The 24,005-nt window shown below is 34.0% G+C and overlaps 1 pseudogene; it reads right to left on the minus strand.

The window, feature by feature from the left end:
* Nucleotides 1-21,309: 21,309 nt before the first annotated feature.
* LOC113938416 lies at nt 21,310-21,941 on the minus strand (annotated as a pseudogene).
* Nucleotides 21,942-24,005: the final 2,064 nt, after the last annotated feature.

The following is a 24,005-nucleotide window of genomic DNA, read 5'->3' on the forward strand; positions in this document are numbered from 1 at the left end:
CATATGATACATGTCTTTCTTTGATTGACTTATTTCGCTTAGCATAATACCTTCTAGTTCCATCCACATCGTTGCAAATGGCAAGATTTCACTTTTCGATGGCTGCATAATATTCCACTGTATATATATATACCACATCTTCTTTGTAAAACTAAACATGCTCTTACCTTAGAATTTAGCATTTAAACTCTTTGGTATTTACCCAGAAGGGGTGAAAACTTTCCACACAAAAACTTACATATGGGTGTTTATAGAAGCTTTATTCATAATTACCAAAATCTGGAAGCAACTAAGATGTCTTTCAGTAGGTGAATGGATGAATAAATTGTGGTACAATCAGACAATGGAATATTATCCAAAGTTAAAACGAGATGCACTACTAAGCCATGAGAAGACATGGAGGAAGCTTACATGCATATTACTAAGTGAAAGAAACCAATCTGAAAAGGCTTCATGCTGTATGGTTCCAACTGTATGACATTCTGGAAAAGACAAATTATGAATACAATAAAAAGATCAGTGGTTGCCAGGGTGTGCTGGGGGAGGAAGATATTAATATGCAGAACACTGTGGGGTGGGGTTAGGACAGTGAAAATACTCTATATGGTATTATAATGAGGGATATATATCATTATACATTTGTCCAAACTCACTGAATGTACAACATCAAGAGTAGATCCTTAGGTAAACTATAGAATTTGGATAATTATGATGTGTCAATGTAGGTCTGTTGTTGGTAAAAACATGTACCGTTCTGGTGAGTGATATTGATAATGAAGGAGGATATGCATGTGTGAAGTTAGGGAGTACATGAGAAATCTCTCTATTTTCCTCTCAATTTATTTTGTGAACCTAAAACTGTTCTAAAAATATAAAGTTATTAAAAAATCAGGTGTATCACATAAAGAGAATGCTTCTCCAAACACTTAAGCTATATTACTTTGGATAAATGGAAAATTTCAGAAAACAAAGGAATTTGATAGAAACAGAATTAACTTTTATGAGTCTAAACAAGGAATGTTTTTCTCCTTTAACTATTAAGCCAAATTTTGCTTTTTACTCCATGTGAGGATTTAACTTTTTTCTTTTTTGTTTTTCACTAGTTCACTTTCTATGCCAAGGGAAGAAAATTAAAAAAAAAAAATGAAGAAGAAGAAGAAAGAAAAAATGGAAAGAACTAGTACATAGCTTTTCTCTTTTGACTTCTCTACCTTTTCTATAACACAAAATTCTAAGTTAATTGGGAGGCAGAATTAATGAGAACAGAATAAATATATTTCAAATAGTTCTCTTACTGAAAATATCACCTTGAGCATAAGTGTTATTTTCAGTGTCAAAAGCAATTATTGCAAATGATAATAATCTTTTGAACCTAATTTTTTTATGTATATTTCTGCCTCTAGTTTTATTTCTTTCTCATGACCATTTTTATAAATTTTACTTTTAAAACAGTGGAATGAACTGTATTCAAGTCCTAATATAATTTTCTATCATATAGGTACATCAGATTATAAAATTATGCTGCATGTTCCAAATCTACTCTGTTCACATGCTTTAGAGAAACCACTTTAAATGTTTTTTTTTTATGTTTTGAGGTTTACTTTTACTTTTATAATATATTTATTCCTATATAGCTTAGTTTCTCATAGATAAGTGATATCTATTAACACCATGCTATGAATGATGAGAAATCTGCCATGTACACCAGCTTTTTTTCTTTCACTCGTCTCAAATTGTGTTGTGTGTATATATATTATAGTGTATATATACATTTTACATATATATGTAAACCTCTGTTTCTTGATCCAACAATTTTAGACACTACTGTATTTTCCACTATATACAGTAAAGACAGTGACAATATTACATTTTCTTCCACTGCTTTTCCTGTTTTTTCTCACTCTCAAAATCTCTCTCTCAAATAGATTTGATTTTTTATATTGCCAAGGCTTATATTTGCTTTTTTGTGTATAACTATGCTTTTTGCATTCTCTTCTTGATTTTAAAATTGAAAACCACTAAGCTACATTTGCAATCTTATGATAATGAAAATATTTTCACAAAACCAGGAAGTGTGAGTGAATCCATAGATAAGATGCTGTCATCTTAAGTCCCCAGCTTTCTGGCACTAAAAGGAGAACATTCCAAGCATCAAGATCAAATACAATTCTTTAAATACTCAGATTCAAACCACATTTTGCTTGCCTCCTATTTAGACTGTGAAATGTTTGTTGTATGTTTCTTCACCAAAGAAATATACTTGTCCTTTCTCATCCACAGGTTTTATTATGCTATTATTTGTTAAACAATTTAATACATGGGCATTTCTGCATAAGCCATTTACACAACTGTGATTTGAATTTCTTCCCTTTGGATTTTTTGGATTTCTTTCCCTTATTCCCCTGGATTAACTCTACTTGTTCTTGAATTTTCTGACCTCTTCCTTAGTGGATTGCGTTGTTTTTTGTTTTTTGTTTTTTGGGGTTTTTTTGCTGTGCGCTTACAAGCATATATAGTTCCTTTTATTTTTATTTTTCCAGTAAGACTGAAGGGAGATAAAATTTCTCTAATTCTAAGTGTCTGAAAATGTGTTTATTTTGCTCTTGCAATTTGAGGAGGTATAGAATTCTAGGTGGAATACTTTGAAAAATTTAAAGGCTTTCCCCATTGACTTCTAATTTTTGTCTGATGTCAGTCCAATCCTGTTTCCTTGAAAATAATTGGCTTTTCCAACTTTGGAATTTTTTTTTCTCTTTATACTTGGTATTATCTTCAGAAAATTTTTCATGACATGTCTGGATATGTGTATACAAATTCATCATTATTGGCCCTCAGAGTCTTCATCTTGGGGAAATTTTATTTTCATATTTCTTCAATTATTTTTCCCAGTTCATGTAATCTTTTTCTAGAATTTATTTTAAGAAATGGTGATATTATCTGGGTAATCTCTGTGTCTCAACATTTTTTTCTTGTAATGTCTATCAGTTTTTAAATTGGTTCAATTGTGGTAAATATAATATATATATAAATAAACATATATATTATATATATATATAACAAAATCTACCATTTTAACCATTGTTACATGTACAGTTCTGTGGCATTAAGAACATTCATCTTGTACAACCATCACCACCATCCATGTCCAGAATTTTTCATCTTCCCAAACTGAAGCTCCCATCCATTAAATAATAACTTTCTATTGCCCACTGGCTACGAGGCCCTAGCAACCACCATTCTAATTTCTGTCTCCATGAATTTGACTATTCTAAATATTAGTCAATTTGAATGTATCTAGAAACATAGCTGCAACATATTAAAACAATCCTCATTGGACATGGCTTTTATATGCACAAATTTCAGTTACCATAGTTCAATTAAATAACACCATATTCCCAACATTACAGTTCAAATTTCAGTTACGATAGCATATTTACTGTGAATAATTACATGAAGTACAAACTTTGCTGCCATAATTCTTTAGTCCACAAATCACTAAACAAATGCACATCATGATCAGTGACAAAAGACATCACTTCTTAGAAAGTATGTCTGTGATTGGTCACAGTTCATCTGTTTTTCAGTTTATGTACAGAGAGCAAAGTGTGCACTTGTGTTGCCTCCTTGCCCCCAAGTAATAAACCCATGTGACATTTTACAAAAACACATAATTAAAGGAAGAAATTGGCCCACAAGGGTAAAAAAAAAGCAAAGAAATAAAAAGTAATAAAACTGGAAGTGAAATAAGGATGGAATGTAAATGGAGTTATAGAAAAAAATAGCTGACTATGGGAATGTTGACACTCCCTATGGTGATTGTAGATATTGACCCAGAGGAACGAGATGAATGCAAATTTTTTGACTTAAATGGGAAACATGGTCATGATGGAAAAGAATGAAGACATCCCAGAGGAAGTGATACTGGCAACAAAAATTCACATTAACAGAACATTTGAAAATATTTCAAGATATTGAAAGTGCGAAGGATAAAATGTTGGAAACTCATCTAAGCTTAGAAAGGAGTGTGACAATTCACCAAGATATAGATAAGATGCTCATTCTGTATCATAAAATATACAATGAAAAAAAGAAGGCAAACAGTGTTCAAATCTCGTGTACTCCTAAATCATTTTCTTGCAAAGAAATAAAACACTTTATCAATGTTTCTAATGTTTTAAATTACAATATACTATAGAAACATGAGTGTTGCTATTTTTTCTTTTTTTTTTAAGATTTTAGTTATTTATTTGACAGAGAGTGAGAGAGGGAGAGAAGAGAGAGAGCACAAGCCGGGGAAACAGCAGGTGCTTCCCATTGAGCAGAGCGCCCAACGCAGGGCTGGATCCCAGGACTCCGGGATCATGACCTGAGCCAAAGGCAGACACTTAACCCACTGAGCCACCCAGGCACCCCGAGTGTTGCTATTTTTTTCCATCCCCCTATATACTTATAACTTACAATAAGAGTTTTAATGTTTTGACCAAATTTTCTAAAAGTCACAGAACAATCATCATTTTTATGATTGATTATTAAAATCATTTTGTATTATTGTTTTCATGAATATTTTTATGATACTGCATTATCATATAAAGGGAGGATTGCTATAAAGTACAAAATCAACATAATTAAAAGGGAACCCAGAAAAAAGTCACAATCTCAATGGGAGACTTTAACTAATTTTACTCAGTAACAAACAGACCAAGACAACAACATCAGGAAATATATAGATTTGAACTTCTATAAATATTAACAAACTGAACCTCGTATATATATCTCCTGTCTCCAACCTGAAGAATACCACTCTATTCAAGTTTGCATAGAACATTTACCCAAAGTGACTAAATGATGGTCCATACAGCAATTCTCAATATATTTCAGATAATTAAAATGGTTTAGAGTACAATCTTTAACTGCAGTAGAATTAAGCTAGAATTAAAAGAAAAAGATGAAAGGGAAATCCTCAATTTTAGAACCTGAGCTATATACTTTTATGGTTAAATCAAAACAAACTGTGAATATCACAAGAAAATTAGAAAATACTTTGAACTCTTTATCAATGGAAATCCTACATATCGAAATGAGTGACATGCAGCTTAGTCCTGCTCAGTAGAAAATGTAAATCCATTTAAAGATTTATTTCAAAAGCTATATTTCAATAGAAGATAGGCTGAAAAATAAATATCTATGTCAAGACCTTAGAAGATTATCAAACTAAATACAAACAAAGCAGAAGAAAGCAAATAATAAAAATCAGAGCAGAAATTAATTGAAATGAAAATAAATATATATTAGAAAAGGTCAGCAAAGAAAAATAGTAGTCTTTTGAAAATTCCAATATAAAACTCCTGGCAGGTACAAATAAGGAAAAAAAAAAGAGAAAATGTGCAAATAACTAATATCAGAAACAAAATGGAGATATCACTACAGATTCTACAAATACTTAAAAAACAAATGAAATGATATTACAAATTATGCCAGTAAATCTAAAATTTTAAATTAAATGTACACAACTTACCAATTTTGATATAATAAATAAAAAACAGAAATCTGTATAAGATTATATCTACTTTAGAAAATTAATCTGTATTTAGAAAACTTCTCAAATAGAAAAATTGAGGTCCATGTGACTTCACTGAATTTCACATCACAAAAGATATAATACCAAATTAATTCCCACTCTTTCAATGAACAGAAAAATAGTAAAAATTTGCTAATTTCTTTTATGAATTCAGTATAGTATTGATACCAAAATGTGACAGTTGTGTAACAAAAAAGTAAAATTAAAAACTAATTTCTCTTATTAACCATAGATACAAAACTTATTATAAGTCAGATCTAGTATATACAAAGAAATATTCTGATTCCATGATTTATTTAATATGACAACACCAATCAACACACTTCATCACATTCACAGAATAAAAGAGAAAATTCATACACTTACTTAGAAAAATCATCTGATAAAAGTAAACATAAATTTAAACAAAACTGATAGAAATAATTCACTCAATATATAACTTTTAACAAACCATAGATAGGAAGGTCTTTAATATGATGAAAACTATATACAAATAAAATAAACAGTATTAAATATTTAATAGGAAATGAGGAAATAGACAAGGATAACTGTTGCAACTACTTCCATTATTATACTGGAAATTTTAATTTTATTAAAGTTTAAAATTTTATTTTGAAATGCAATTTTAACGCAAAAAGGTAAGAAAAGAAATTCATGGTATAATGACTGAAAAAGAAATAATAAAACAGTCATTATTTGCAGGTGAGATAATCATGTAAACATATAAAATAAGGAAAAATCTAGAGGAAAGTATTAGACAGTTATGTTTAACAATATTACTATGATCAAGTAACTAGAATATGAAATTTAAAGCTTAATACCATTTACAATAGCATCAAAGATTCAAAAATCTACAGCTAAATCTAATAAATGTTCAAAATCACTATACAAACAATTATAAAACATTATTGAGAGAAATTAAAGAATACCTAAATAAATGGGAGTTTGTGAATTAGACAATTTAATGTTATAAAAATGAAAGTTATTTCCAAATTGATTTATACTTAATGTAATCTTTTTTTTTCAAAGATTTTATTTATTTATTTGAGAGAGGGAATGAGAGAGAAAGAGAGCACGAGAGGGGGGAGGGTCAGAGGGAGAAGCAGACTCCCTGCTGAGCAGGGAGCCTGATGTGAGACTTGATCCTGGGACTCCAGGATCATGACCTGAGCCTAAGGCAGTCGCTTAACCAACTGAGCCACCCAGGCGCCCCTACTTAATGTAATCTTAATCAAAATCCCAGCAAGATCTTGTTGTTACTATTTGATTAATTGTTCTTCACTATTGTATAAAACAATAAACTAATATAATATTTAAATGGAAATGCAAAATTCCAAGAATAGCCAAGAAATTTTGGCAGAAGAATTGGACAGAGGAAAACATTTATAATATGTACAACCAAAAATGGACTATTATGCAGAATACTAAGAACAAAAAGCTACAATTTTGTAAGACAATCCCATAGAAAGATGGGCAAAATATCTGAACAGGAGTTCCACACAAGACTATATCCAAATGGACAACAGTCAAATGAAGAGGTGTGCAATCTCATTAGTCACCAAGAAAATGCAAATTAAAACCACACTGAGCTATTACTAAGCACATCTCAGTAAGGCTAAAATGAAAAAGATTGACAATATTAACATTGACAAAGACATGGATTGACCAGAGTCTCAAATCTTCCTGGTAAGAGGCTAAATTGATAAAAGCATTTTGGAAAATAGTTTGGCAGTTTTTACTAACTTGACAGCATTCAGTCATTATAACCCAGCAATCCTAGCAAAATGACCCAATGATATGCATATATACAACATTATTAATAGTAACATTGTTTGTAATAGCCAATTACGGAAAACAACTGAAATTTACTAGTGGAAACAGTTGAAATGTCCATCAACTGTAGGATACATAAATAAACTGCTATATTAAAATTGGAATATATATAGCAAAAAAAAACACACAAATGAGCTATTACTACATTAAAAAAATGAGAAAAAACATGTATGTTTTCCTTCAAGTTCAAAAGCAAGGAAGTCTACATATAAGGGTGTGGTGTTAGTTACTGGAAGTTAGCATAAGGGGTGTTGCTAGAGTGTTGCAATTATTCTATTTTTTACCAGGGTTGTGGTTACATGAGTATATTTTTAAACTCTGCTAAAATTAATGCACTGTTCTGTGTTTATGTACATTCAGGATAATATTGACTGGCAGGTTAAACCCACCTCTCCACACGTCCTGTCTACTAGAATGAAAACTCATGAGGAAATTTATAAAATTCATGAAGATATTAAAAATAAATTAACCAAAATTTTAATATACATTAGAGTAAGGTATATAGAATTTTAACATCTATTTTTTAACATCTATTTTATAATATTCTGTTGTTATATTGCCTCTCCTATTAGCAAAGCATTTACTGATGTATTTTAATTTTTCCTTTTTTTCTTTCATTTTGAGAGATTCCTATTAAGGAAGGAAGGTAAATATATGTATTTACCTCTATCTAGGACATCAGTTAGAACCACAATTCTCCTCTCCTTTAACCACAATTCTCCATGTCATTTATATTGAGACTACATTAATTTGAGTCATTTCTTACTACTTAATGAATGTAGTCCTGCCATCTAAACTATAATATATCTGTGTTTAATTTAACAACACTGTTTTTTTTTTTTTTAACTTTGAAAATTTGATAAACTCCCTCCTGTCCTGGACTTTCATGCTAGAATACATGCTACCTTCTATCTGGAATGCTCCCCACTCCCTCTCTGCCCAGTTGGGTACTTATCAACTTGCAGGTTTTGATTTATGTTAAATCTCTCTGTAATAGGGTGTGTTTGTGTCCTCATTCTTAGTGACAAGATTCATATTAACATGCACCCTTTTAAATACTCCTTAAATGAAGACTAAGTTCTGTTAATGATCATCACAAATACAGGAGCAAGCAAAATGCCATGCTCTTGGTAGATGCTCAAATATTTATTTAATAAATGAATGTTAAGGAAGGTTATCAATTAGGACAGTATTTAGATGAAGTAATAAAAACTGATGAATTGTGGCTCAAACAAATAGGAGTTTACTGTTGTCACATAAAAGTGTCTGGGGGTAGGCTGTGTTGGCTCAGTAGGTCAGCAATGTTCTCAAGGGTTTAGGTTCTTACTCTCTTTCCTCTCTACCATCCTTAGCCCTACGGTTTTTATTCTTTATGTATGCCTCTTTATGCGAGGTTTCAATAGGATGATGTCTAGCTGCCACAGACAGACCTAAGCATCATCCTATTTCCACACCTGGATGGAAGGCTGCATATAACTAGGAAGAAAAGGATTTTCTAGAAACTCCTGGTAAATGTCATTGTCCAGAACTGGTCATATTATCACCTGTGGCTACAAAAGATGATGAGAAACTCAGTATAGCACACTTGCATACTGTTTAGTGAGAGATGGATAAGGGAGATAAGAATTGGAAATGACTTTTGGGGTCAACCAACAAACCTTGTATTCTAACAAAGTCCAAATGTAGGTTTCCATATATCGATGTGTTCATATAATAGAATTTTAAGTACTTTTTGATGGAAACTGATGGATTTCCAGCTCTTCTGTGAATACATATACTCAAAATATCATCAAACATGCTAACTTTCCCTAAAGACAAGATCATCATTGGACAATACTCCAACCCCTTTCATGGTCAGTCACATGAATATGTCTGAAATAATAAACCATGCAGAAGGGATAACAAGTTTCCCTGAAAATAGAATAAAAAACAAAAGAAATAAAGCAGAGTATAGCAAATATATTACATGATTTCTGCCTGGCTTTCATCAAACTTGGTAATTCTTTTTTGCTCTGGCACATGTATCATTCATTTTTCATTCAGCACAGACAAATTGAGCTATGGGACATTAGATAACAGCTGTAATTTTAAATCATCTCATAGTTCACAACCTCAAGGGGTAATGTTATGACAGAATCAAATTAATCTATCTTATTTTTTTAATAATAAAATAATTAACTCTTCCCTTTGTCTATTGATGGATCCTTTGATACTGACAATATCCAGACACCAGAAATGTAGTCTTACATGAAGTTATGTCTATCATTGTGGAATTCAAGGTTAGACAAATCATTAAATAATTTGAGAAATTTCTGAATATTATGCCACAGGAATCCAATATGATTTTTTTTGACATTGGTAGACCTACTTCACTTAAAATCATTGTAACTAATGCATTAGTTTAATAATTCAAAATTACACTATTGAATGACTCACTAATTTTAGGCTTGTCATCATCATTTTTCCATAAAAATGGAGTATCAGAAAAAAATCAAGGTTTTGTATAGAATAAATTCAGTGCCTAGATAGTTCTAGATTGCTAATGAGTAGTGACCTTGCCTACCTGAGTAGATATGACTATCTTTTAAAAACACAAACAGTAAATCAAGGAAAAATTTAAAAAATAGATTTTTCAACTTTCCTCATTCATTATAAAATGCTTAAAGAAAAAAAATAGACTATACCGTTAATAAACAAAAAAAAAAAATCCATAATCCCACCAGTGGTAGGTAGGCAGTCACAGATTGTGCTTTGTCACAAACCTAATGCATTGAGTTTTTCCAAACTATTTCTTGTTCTGGATGTCTGTGTGATCAAACATAATTATGGAGTAGTTGTGTTTCCACCTTTCTTCATTTATGGTCACAGAGAAATGTTGTTTGATGTTGCTGTTCTGTGAAATTGTTTATGTTCAACAAAAGGACACTATAGCTTAGTGGTGAGTGCTAGGGCGGCTTCCAACTCAGGGGAGCTCCCATTGGTAATTTTGTCCACTTTAGTCCCTTAATCTCCATATGCGACCCCTACTGAAATTCTTGCTGGCCATTCAGCATTGAAAGTTTATTTTATACCATTGCCTCTGCCTTTGTTGCCATTCCTGCTGTGGATACCACTCCCTCCGACTTTCACATGATTTTTGTCTCCTTAATCAATCTCAAGTCAAATACCATCTCCTCAGAGATACCTTCCATTACTACTTTAAAGCAGCCCCCTCCTTAACCATTTCTAACTCAATACCACAGTGTATTTTCTGCATTACTCTTAATTCAGAATGTAGCTTTTTCCTTTTTTTAAAACAAAAATTATATATATTTCAAGTCTACAACATGTCAATTTGAGTAATACGTAGTGAAATCATTACTACGGTAAAGCTAATTAACATATCTGTCTCCTCATATAGTTACCATTTTTGGTGTGTGTAGTAGGAGTACCTGAAATCTATTCTTTTAGAAAATTTTCAGTATTTAACACAATATTATTAACCACAGTCATCCTACTGTATATTAGATCTCTAGACTTATTCGTCCTATATAACTCCAACTCTGTACCCTCTGGCCAACATCTCTCTATTCCCTTCACGCAGTATTTCCCATAAGTATTGATATATTATAGTTCACTATCATTGTTCATAAATTGTCTGTTAATGTAATAGATTTCTTCTTTGATTCTAGAGTTATTTCAAATAGATTTGGCGAGAATCACCAGAATCAGTCCCATTGAATCCCTTGCCTCTGGCACTTGTCTAATGTGAAACCAGTGACAATAAAATATTCTAACTAGTTTAAGCCTGGGTCATGTACCTTACAGCAAGTTCCCACTCCCAGCTTAGGAGATAGTAACTCTATTGAATTATATGAAGGAAGAATGGGAAAATGATAGAGATAGTTTAGGTAATCAGAGATTTTGATTAGAAGTTGATGGGATCTGTTGTATTTTTGCTATTATTAAAATGTTTTTAAAATACCACCCAAACTAGATAAAACTAATGTTTTTACATCATTGACAATAGGGTTGACATAGTGCTGGCACTATAATTGACTGGTTACTTGGTTGCACAAATGCTTTTACACTCTCAGTGAGATTCAATCTCTGAAAATTCAAGAACTGCTTTTCCATCTCTTTTACAACCTCTCACATTCTCTCCTATTAACACAATTTTTATTGATGGCCATTTCTCATTTCCCCTTTTCCTTCATGCCTTGAATAGGCCCTGAATGTGAATAAAATCATACATTCTCAGTCGTTCTCCTGGTACAAGCAACAAGCACATGAACACTGTACAAATTGTAAGTTCTAGACATGTGGGTATTCTTTAGGTCAGGACAAATAATTCACAATAAAAAAAAAAATAAAACCAAAAATAAAGTTTCTAGTCAACTAGTTATCTTCTGCCAAATTACTTTTTTCAGACTAGACTCCCTCCATCTCCTTCTCTTCTCTTATAAATTGTCATGATGCTTCTGTGTTTTCACAAGCAAAACACACACTTAGTCTATTTACAAGCCTGCTTAATGTTTTCTCAGTAAACACGAATACTGGACACAGAAAATCTGACCTGATTCAAATCTGACATTTACTTTATTGGTCCCAAGATGATATGTCTTTCCTGATCTTCTCTACATGTCCAAATATTCCGAACACTCTTTTTCCCCCAGATTCTTGCTGATATGCATCACACATTATCAAGTAAAAGAATCATTCCTTCTTTTATTTAAAAAAATATATATATTCTGAGGTTGTAGAGAAGAGAAGCTAATCACCACCTATAATCTACATCTTCACTAAGATATCTGAATATGGATAATGTGGATTTGAAACACAAGGAGATAAGCTATGTGCTGGTGTGGTTCCATCTACAGAGATGGCATAGCTTAGTGGATAATGGCCATGAGCCCAGGCTCTGGAGCAAGATAATCAGTGTTTAAATCCAGGCACCACCATCAACAAACTCAGTTCCCTGATCTATAAAAGAGCAATGAAAGTTATTACTTACCTCACAGGATTATAGTATGGATTAAATAGATTTATACATATAAAAACATTTTGAATATGTACTTCCTATATCTTAGACATATTATCACCAGTGGTTTGTCTATCATTGTGACAGGATAATGTGTGAAGTATTACATATTTTCATATATTTAACTCTATGATCTACCACCATTCAATATAAGGGATATAAATTTGACTTTGCCTCATGGTAGATGATCACCAAGCAAATATTTAGCTTTTGAATTCTAAAATCTTAGGTCGAAATGCAAGACAGACTTTGTCTCTTTCTTATTACTTAATCATAATCTAGATAAATAAGCCTGTGTAGCTTTTATTCAAATATAAACTAGCAGGTAGTGTGTGAAGGGCCAGACACTGTAGACATTAATGAAGATACCAGAAAATGCAAACCTTACTACCAAATCCTACTCCCTCTTAAAAATCTGGGGAAGGAAGAAGCAATGTAACCCATGGGATCTGGGGAGACCCCAGGTCAATGGCACACGTCTTAGAATGTAGCTCTGGAAGCATCCAGCATGGCACCTCATAGTCCAAGTATCACTGCATAAGGTATCTAGGCAAAGTGACCTGAGAGCATCCCATTTATCACAGGGTTCACTAATGGGAATGTATTTTAAACAAATGAGAGTGAGGGATCAAGAGACTTAGAAGTCTTAAGACTAGAAAAAGAGACCACCAGAAAAAGAATGTAACATGCAACTTGAGCTGGAAATAGGATGAAGAGATGGTTCCATCTTAATTGACGTCATCACTGTGGGGAAAACTACTCTAGAATGAAAGCAATGAGTCCTCTCAAGAATTGTGCAGAACAACCATATATAAGGATGAAATGAGATGACGCACATTTCAACAAAAGGCAGATTAAGTAACCAACTATTAAGAAGCAAGATTTATTCATAGTAACACCAGACAGGAAGTAACTCATGTGTCCTTCAACTGATGAAAAGATAAATTGTAATATATGTATATAAGTGCTCAGCCTAAACAGGAATGATGACTGATACACACAACATGTAAATACATTTCTTTCAAGGCCAGAAAAGCCCTGGTGTCTTCAGAGTTCGCAACATAGAAACTTCTTCAAGGTCCCAGGCTTCATTTTCCCTTGAAATGTAAACATATACCTCCAGAGTTAGGTATATCCCTCTGGTGCTCTCACTCTATACACAGTTAAAAAATAACTTTCCAAGACTTGCTCTTAGCCCAGAATTCCATGTTTTCAGCAAAATTTATTCAGAAAGTCCCAATTCTGCAAAAACACAAATAATATGTTCTTTACACACAAAACTACAAACCATTATTTCTGATGGACCTAGACACAGAAATTTTCAAGAAAATATTTAAAAATCAAATCTAGCAGTGTAGAAAAAGAATAATATGCCATAACCAAGAGAGGCTTATCTGAGTAATGCAAGGCTGGTTGAATATATGAAAATAAATCAATCCACTCTATTGCTAGCTTATAGAAAAATGACATGATCATATCCTGATACAGAAAAAGCAGTTGATGAAATTCAACATCCATTCATGATTAAAACTCTGAGCAAACGGAATGGAAGGTAACTTCCTCAACCTGATAAAGGATGTCGCTATTGCAATACTACTCAGCAATACAAAGAAACAAGGTATTAATGAACACAACAACTTGAATCTCAAATGCATTGATCCGACTATAAGAAGGCGGTCCCAAAAAGTTACATACTGTATAATTCTTTTTATATATCATTCTCAAAAATACAAAATTACAGTTTCAGAATGTAGATCAGTGGTTAGAGACAAGGAAAGGCCTAAGTGTTGAGGGATACCTCAGACACAGGGATACCCGTGATGATGTAATTATTATGTATCCTGATTGTGGTGTTAGCTACATTAATCTTTTTATGTATTAAAAGCATATAAATGTACGTTGAAAACAATAGTAAAAAAGAAGTTTATTTAAATTTCTCTTACTTTTTAGGGATGCCTGGGTGACTCAGTTTGTTAAGTGTCTGCCTTTGGTTCAGGTCATGATCCCAGGATCCTCGGATCGAGTCCCACATGGGGCTCCTTGCTCAGCGGGGAGCCTGCTTCTCCCTCTGTCTGCTGATTCCGCCCCCTGCTTGTGCATGCTCACTCTTTCTCTCTGACAATTAAATAAATAGATTCTTTAAAAAAAATAAAATAAATTCCTCTTACTTTTTAAAAAACGGTTCTCAAGGCGTTATTGCCTCAGGCCTTTAGTGTCAGTGTTTTGTGATTTCCCATTTATTTTCTGCCCCCTTTAAAATATTTTTAATTTATCAATCTATTAATAACATTACTAAACAATCACTATGTGGCAAGCACTTTTCTAGATTCTTGATGGTATTTAAAAAAAAATGATGGTCTCTGTGGATATTTTTTCCTCTTGATATTTTGGAACATCATCTTTATTACTTTATCCTCTGACGATTCAAAATGCTTAGCTAGTAAGTGAAGTAAGTCAAGCAGAGAAAGACAATTATATGGTTTCATTCATATGTGGAACATAAGCAATAGCAAGGAGGACCACAGGGGAAGGGGGGAAATCCAAAGGGGGAGACATCACAGAGGGAGACAAACCATGAGAGACTATGGACCTGGGGAAGCAAACTGAGGGTTTCAGAGGGGAGGGGGTAACAGGGTGATAGCTATTAAGGAGGGCACATGCTGTGATGAGCACTGAGTGTTATACATAACTAGTGAATCATTGAACACTACATCAAAAACTAATGATGTACTATACAGTGGCTAACTAAACATAATAAAAAAATAATAAATAAAAATGCTTAGCTGGTTTTTGGCCTGTTTTGTTTTGCCTTTTTTTTTTTTCAAGGCATTTACCCAGTTGCTGACATACTGGCAACATAGGAACTTGTATGTATCTTCCTTCCATGGACCCCATACTCCCATGTACTTTTGTGACTGTCTGTAACTTCATCCAATTAAACTCAATAGCTATTAATAACCACTATTTTTCAGGAACTAACTGGGTTTAAAATGTTTCCACACTGTTGGAAAATAAACCTTACTTCCATGAAATAAGGAGTCACAACTATGTAATAAAAGGTTGAGTTTTTATTATTATAAATGTGAGTATTTATTATCCCTCTGTTAACACAGGGACGTAAAGCTTAGGAGGTCACTGAAGAAGAAAATATTTATTCCTAAATTTCTATGAGCTGTGCTTCAGGTAGAATCTCCTCCTTGCATTTAAAACCATGTTAATTAATATTTCCTGATATAAAGAATTAATGTTAATATATTTAGATAAATCAACTGTATTGTGGGTTTTTTTAAAAATAAGTATCTTCAAAATATACTGTTGAAATGTTTACTGATGAAATAAAATGCTATTTGGGATTTGCTTCAAAATTATTTGTGAAGAGGGGAGAAGTTGGTCAGGGTATAAATGAAACAAGAGTGAGTATAAGTTGATAACTATGTAACCTGAGAAATGAATACAGAAGACTTCATTGTATTTGCTCCACTTTTGTATACAATTGGTATTATCTGTAATAAAAATGTTTTAAAAAAAGAAAAAAAGTTAAAATTTTTCTACTGCAAGAAACTTTTTTTTTTTTAAGATTTTATTTATTTATTCGACAGAGAGACACAGCAAGAGAGGGAACACAAGCTGGGGGAGTGGGAGAGGGAGAAGCCGACTCCCTGCCTAGCAGGGAGCCCGATGTGGGGCTCGATCCCAGGACCCTGGGATCATGACCTGAGCCGAAGGCAGACGCTTAACAACTGAGCCACCCAGGTGCCCCTCCAAGAAACTTTTCATACCTTATCAGAGTTATAGTCACCTTACCAAAAAATACCCAATTTTAATACAGTTCAACAAATATTCAGTATGTAATCTTTGGCAGCCACCAAAGGGTGCCTGCAATGAAAGCAAAGATACATAAATAGCTTTGAACTCAGAATTGTGCTTAAAGCAGAGGTAACAGTTTATACACACAATGTTTGAAACAAGGCATGTGCTTATTGATGCCATCTTTAGATCAAGCCTGTAGTAAGGCCAGTCCACTCCTAGATCCTTCTCATACCGAGGCTAACCCAGAAAGAGAAGAGATGTCCATACCCACAGAGGGGCCTACCCTGCTGTTAGAAATGGATCTCTGGGCAGCCTATTTCCAGGGAGGTCTCTGTTCCTTCATAGTGTAGTTTAAACTCCACACAGAATCCCCTCAGCATCCATATAAGCCACAGGCACATGGCTACAAAGATCCCTGAAATATTTGGGCACAGATATTTAACAGGATAGAAACACAAGAAGTTTTGAGCAATAGGTGTTTCATTTGAGTCCTAAGGGTAAATAAAAATGTATAGGTGCTTGGATCCCTTTGGGTTAACTATGGAACCTCCTTCAAAGAATTTTGCAGTTTGACATTTGGCAAGTGGCTTCTACAAGAAACATCTCGAACCTCTTCTTTTAAGCCTTAACATATGCAATAGTATGTCCTTCAATACTCTTCCACTTAGCTGCAGCCCTCAGCATTAGTTAATAAAGGTTTTGCCTGTCGTTTTTAAACACAAAATAATTCATATTAAAGTAAATAAAACAAGCATAAAGCCACTTCTGTTGTTTTCATATTTAGCTTTGTGTTTCTAGCTGTTATTGCATCTGCAGAAGTTTTGTTGGCACAATTCCTTCTAAAGTGGAAGTTGGTAGCTTCCTAATTCATTCAACCAATATTTATTGGGCAGCTCCTTTGTGTCAAGGTCTGTTTTATATCCCTGTGTACAGAGGGATATAAGGAGAGTTTCTTTCCTCATGGATTTTGTATCAAGAGAAACAGATGATATATAAGTAAATAATTAAGATAATTGCAGACCTGCATAAATGCCTTGCAGGGGAAAGGCAGAATGATATGATAGAGAAAAACTGTGTGTGTATGATGTAGGAGGTGCCCCCACCTTAACAAAGAAATGCCCTCTCCAAAAGATGATGTTTTCTTTAATTTTATTGTTATGTTAATCACCATACATTACATCATTAGTTCTTGATGTAGTGTTCCATGATTCATTGTTTGTGCATAACACCCAGTGCTCCACGCAAAACGTGCCCTCCTTAATACCCATCACCAGGCTAACCTATCCCCCCTCCTCCCTTCTAGAACCCTCAGTTTGTTTTTCAGAGTCCATCGTCTCTCATGGTTGATGTTTTTAACTGAGACCTGAAGTGTGAGGTGTCAGCCAGGAGAAACATCAGAGGAGGAGCACACACGGTAGAGGAAACAGCATGTCCCAGAGTCCTAAGACAATAAAGAACTGAGTGGTTCAAGAATCAGAAAGGAGGGCTGTGTGTATGAAACTTTATGAGAAGAGTGGACAGACAAAATAAGCCAGATCATGTAAGCTTCTTACGCTAGCGTATGGAGTCTGGATTTTATCGTTAGTACGATGGGAAGCTGTTGAAGAGTTTTACAGAGGGCTGTGAGATGATAATTAATATTAATGTAAGAGCACTTTGCAGTACTGTGGACAATGTATTACAGAAGAACCATAAGGGAAGCATAGGTATGAAGCAATTGAATCCCTACAGGTGAAATATAAGAAGGACTTACATTAAAGAAGATAGAGAATTATGGACAGATTGAAGATATATTTTAGAGATAGACAGATAAGATATATTTATTGGATATGAAGAACCAAGCACTGGGATAAATCAAAGATAACTTTTTGCTTTCTGCTTATGTTGGATGGCAGTGTTGTTCCTAAAATGGTAAGGACACCACATGGTTGGAGAAGTGACATCAAAAATTATGACATCTATGGAAATATTTAACTGGATATGTCAATGAGACAGTTGTATACATAACTAACTTGTACTGAGGTGAATCCAAGTGTAGTAATATGAAATAGTGAATCTTTAGTATGTAGATAACTTTAAAATTTCATTTCTATCATTTTAAATCTTAGAAATGAATAGTGTGACTTAGAGAAAGAGTAAAGCTAGAGAAGGAAACATAATCCTAAACAGAGAATTAGTACAGGGTGAGTACCCAGAAAGCCAACTGAGAATATGGCACCAGGGAGTTGGGAAGAAACCCAGCAAAGTGATGGGGAAACCAGAAGGACATGTGGTTTGGGTCCAGAGAGTCGAATGTCACTTCACTTGTACTGGATCAACAATATCCCCACTTAGTCCCCTTTAATTCATAGTCCACACAGAATAAAATGGATTTTTTTCTCTATCACTGTTACATTAATTCTATTCAGTGGATTTCTATTGACCTAAAAATACATTCCAGGTCCCTGGGTTTCCTTCTTAACATCATGCTGGTGGGATCCCCGTCAAGTCTAAGCTAGCCTCACTGTCTTTCTTTGCACCGAAGATGTTATCCTCCATGGCTTTTCCTTATGTTTTTCCCTGTACTTGAAATTCCATTCCTACAGCTTTTTATATTTGGCTATATTCCAATCATCTATCAATATATATTGGTTGACAAATTTGAATGATTAACTTGAAAAAGCCTGGCTGTGAAATACGACTTTTTTGAAAGAGTAAACATGTCCAGTGAGCTTGCATCTTATTGCCTTCTGCCTTTGCATAATTCTGAACCTGTCAGGAAGGCAGCAGCCTTCTAGAGAGAGAGTTACTGAGGCTGGCAATGCATACAGGTGAGCACCAGACCTTAGTGTTCCTCTCCAGTACACCAGCACATCTGTGCTTAGCTATCGATCGCATTTTCCCTCCCGTATGAGGCTAACCTTGATTAATCTTATCAACACCGAATCCCACCTAGGTCCCTGCCTTTGCTCCCTGATCATTACCATCACAAAAAGTATCAGTGTCATATCCAAATCTTCTCCCTACCCACACTCTAAGATCATGTCCTTCCACTTTTTCCGGATTGCATCCTGTGCCCTGTTTCCTTCTCTGTGATTTCTAAGGTTCCTTCCAGCTTTGACATTCTGTGTGTAATTGAATAGGGTCTTGAGTAATGGGAAGAATTTAAACTGGCAAAAAAAGATTGTCCCAGGCTGAAGAAACTGCATGACTCAAAACAGGGAGGTGGGAAGAAAAGATGTGTGCAGAGTGACTGATGAGAGATAAACTTGACTGGTATAGTGTGTGCAGACCTGGGATTCTGAAAAATAAGACTCAATCAAAAACAAATAATAATAAATAGGAAATGAACAAGGACCTGAGGGTGACTGAAATGAAATCTGGGCTTAGAAATGGCAACAATATTCTGCCCTAGGATTTAAAAAAATGTTTGGAAGCCAAGGGAAAGTCTGAATTGAGAAATGTAGGATGAATTCACAACTCTACTATAAACTCACTTTCTGGCAGTGAAGAATCACTTTAGTGGGTTTCAATATAGCTAATGCAGCATGGATGAAATAATCTATATGACTTGTTTTTAGGGCCTGACCCATACCTAAAGAGAGGTCCTTAGCTGCCACCAAAAATAGAAAGGTGACCCGATCATTCAATCTTCACTGTAGTTATGTAAAAGAGTTGGACACAAGGAGGCTTATATCACAGTTCAAGTCTTTATTTAGACCTGTTAATAGGAAGGAAGGTGGAAGGAGGGAGGAAGGCAGGAAGGCAGGAAGGCAGGCAGGCAGGAAGGTAGGAAGGAAGGAAAGATAAAAGTAAAAAAATAAAGAAGGAAGGACTGAGAGAGGGAAAAAGAGAGGAAGGAAAAGGAAAGGAGAGGTTTTTTTCAGTCGTGCCCAAGCCTAAACCTTGGCCATGTACATCACAAAAATTAGACACTCTTCTCACTGCAAAACAGGTAACAGTTACTGCTGACAGCAAAAGACAAATATTTACTTTTCCACAACTTGAAATTTATGCTTAATTATTAAAAAATAAAATATTTTTAATGTAGGTACTATCTGCATAAGGTTTAAGAATGCATATGCCGTCTTTAAAAAGAAACTGAAGAAGGAAGTAACATCTAATGGGTACTATAAGCTTGGCACAGTTCCAGGTGACTAACAAACATCACACCTTTAATCAGTACAGCAAACCACAGGAATAATAATTTTTAGTAATAATAATAGTGATATTTTTTTCTCATAGAAAAGGAAACTGATATTCAGGGCTTAAATTACTTACCAGTTTATCCCAACTTGAAAATGGCAGAGCTGTGATATGAATTCAGTGAATACCATACTCCCTAGCTTTCATGACCACCACTCACACGTGCATATTGTCCACCCCAAAACAGGCCACATTAAAATGAAGTATGGTCAGAAAGCCAGCTGCATCCCAATCACCTGGAAAACTTGTTAAAAACCAACATCTCAGAACCTACCTCAGATCACCTTCACTGTAACATGTTCTCCAGATGATTCTGGTGTGCATGAAAAGTTTGAAGCAATGGAAAAATCAAACTATTTTCCATAAGTCACATGAACTTGTTAAATGAATTCTTCCAAACCACATGGTATGTGAGCCTCTATCTTCATCAAAATCTAGTATCTCAAAATTAAAACTGAAGCCACTGGCCACTGTATTTGACTTTCCAAAATGAGGCTTTTAAAGACAAGCCAGAACTGAACTAAACTGAAAAACTGAAGAATGGTCAGTGAGTGGAGACAAAAATAAAACAAAATTTCAAAGATGGAAATGTATTGGAGGATCTGGGAGGTTAATAGAATATGCATAAATCAGAAACAGGAAAGGCGTGACAAGATTAAGACTGGTCAAGAAAGGATCTCAGAAACTCAAGTACATATTTTTAAAATCAAATTTATTGAGGCATAATTTGTATAAAAATAAAATCAATCTATGTGACTGTAGGGTCTGATGAGGTTTTTTTTCCCCAAATCAATACAACCTTTACTGCATCTTTAAATTATCATAAATAAGTGTGAAAAATCACCCGGCATCTTGCTGTTTCTGTAGCTGGACAACTTCGATCTTATTCATCAGCCTGCTGAATGGTTCCTTTTTCAGAAACAGATACCAAAAATTTTCTGATATCCTTATTTTTAACTGTTGTGGCTTGCTGAATCAAAGCAGCTGAGTTTGATACAAGTTCAATGTCATTTTCTTCAAGAATTAACTCATCTTTCTGGGCTTGAGATACTGAACAAGCAATACTGAACAAGTTCATCTGAACATTGTGGATGTACTTTTCACCTAGGAAATTTTGAATTTCAACAGCAGAATCATTCTCCTGCATAACGACATTGATGGGGAAGTGAGCATACATAGACCTCATCTTGTAACAAAAGCCTAGTGTAATGCCCCTGATCATGTTCTGTATGTGACTACAGATAGTGTGAAGAGTACCCAGTTCTTTTCTATTCCATTGAGCATTTGTCAACTCAGAGCCTCTTCTTTTTCTTTCCAAGGAGACCGAGTTCTACAATGATGTGATTGATGTCCCTTTGCAGGGTTGCTCGGGAGCCCATCACAATAACAGTGGGACCATCCCTTCTGAGTGATGTTGACATTTCCTGGAATGTCAACAGTCTCATTGATGAGAATGGTCTTTGTTCTCGCAGTAGATGCCACAAAGAGAAAGCTGATGAGGTTTGACAAATGCATACAATCATGTAATCCCAAACTGATCCCAATGATCACTATATAGAACTTTTCTGTCACCCTGCAAAGTTCCCTTGTGCCCCTTTGCAAGCAATACTCCTCACCCCTGGCCCCAAGCAACCACCAATTGGCTTAATTATTCCTTTTCTAAAATGTCATATAAATGGAATCATACAGTATGTGAAATCTTGTGGGTCCATGTTGTTGCTTAGAACCAGTAGTCTGTTCCCTTTATTTGATGCAGTATTCCATTATATAATATACCACAATTTATTCATCAATTCAATTCTTGATGACTATATGGGTTGTTTCTAGTCTGGAGTTATTATGAGTAAAGCATCTATGAACATTCTGGTGAAAGTCTTTGTTTGGACATATATTTTCCTTTCTCTTGGATAAATTCAAGGAATTGCTGTTACATAATACATGTAGTTCAACTTTATAAAATAAAAATTGTCAAACTGCTTTCCAGAATGGTTGGGCAATTTAACAATATTACCAGCAATGAATGGTAATTCCATTTGCTACACATCCTCACCAACAGTTGGCATTGTCAGTATTTCATTACTCTAGTGGGCACATACAGATATCTCAAAGTATTTTAGTTTACAATTTTTGGATGATCAATGATGTTGAGTATTTTTATATCTTCACTGGCCATTCATATATCTCCTTTTTTGAAATGTCTGTTCAAAATTGTTTGCCATTTTCGAAAATTCTATCTTCTAATTACTGAAAGAGTTTTAAAAATTAAATCTGTATGTAACATCTTTGTCAAATAAATGTGTTGCAAATATTTCTTACTAGTCTGTGGCTTATCTTTTTATTTTCTTAATGGTATCTTTCAAAGAGCTAGAGTTTTAACTGTGATAAATTCCAATTTACTACTTTTTTTGGTTCATGCTTTTTGCATACTACCTAAGAAATTTTTGCCTATGCTGAGTGGCAAAGATTTTCTCTTAAGTCCTCTTCCAAAACTTTTATTTATTTATTTATTTATTTAGTATTTATTTTTAGGTCTATGATTTATTTTAGTCTTGTGCATGGTATTAAGAGTTGAAGTCATTTTTTTCCATATGCATAGCTGGGTTTCAACACCGTATTTTGAAATTACCCACTGAGTTTCCTTCACATATTTCTAAAAACTCTATGAACAAATTTATGTGTAGGACCAACTCTTACATTATTCTCTTCCATTGATCTACATATTTATCCTTTGCCAAAATCACATTGACTTGCTTGGCATACATTTACAGTATACCTTTAAATCAGTTAATGTAATTGATTTTGTTCTTGTTTCACAAAACGGTTTTAACCAATCTAAATTCTTTCCATCCATAAAATATTGGTAAGTTCTTGGCAATTTATATGGAAAATGTCTACTGGGATTTTGGTTGAACTTGCATCATATTTATAGATCAGGTTGGAAAGACATCTTAGCAATAACAAAAAATGACACCTTAACAACAAAAGTCTTCCAATTAAAAAAAAAAACACTGGATGTTTCTCCATTTATTTGTGTCTTCTTTAATTTATTGTAGCAACATTTTGTGATATTCAATATAAATATATTACACATATTTAAAGGAATTATTCCTATTTCATATTCTAGATACTATTATAATTGTATTGTTTCTTTAAACTTTCTTTTTTTTTTTTAAGGAGAGTGTGGGAGGGGCAGAGGGAGAGGGAGAGAGAAAATCTTAAGCAGGCTCCACGCCCAGCTGGAGCCTAACTGGGGGCTCCATCTCACAACCTGAGATCATGACCTGAGCTGAAATCAAGAGCTGGATGCTTAACCAACTGAGCCACCCAGGCACCCCTCTTTAAGCTTTATTTCTAATGCTTATTACTAGTATGTAGAAATACAATTGACTTTTGTGTGCTATAGCCATACTAAATTCATTCAATTCTTATAATTTTTTGGACCCTTAGGATTTTCTGTGTGTTCATGGAGTCTGCAAACAATAGACAATTTTGTTCTTCTTTCTTCAATTTGCATGCCTTTTTGTCTTTTCCGTGCTTTATCACTACAGTGTTAATTGGAAGTGTTAAGAGTATTTGACT

Source organism: Zalophus californianus, chromosome 8 (assembly GCF_009762305.2).
Source record: "Zalophus californianus isolate mZalCal1 chromosome 8, mZalCal1.pri.v2, whole genome shotgun sequence".
NCBI lineage: Eukaryota > Metazoa > Chordata > Mammalia > Carnivora > Otariidae > Zalophus > Zalophus californianus.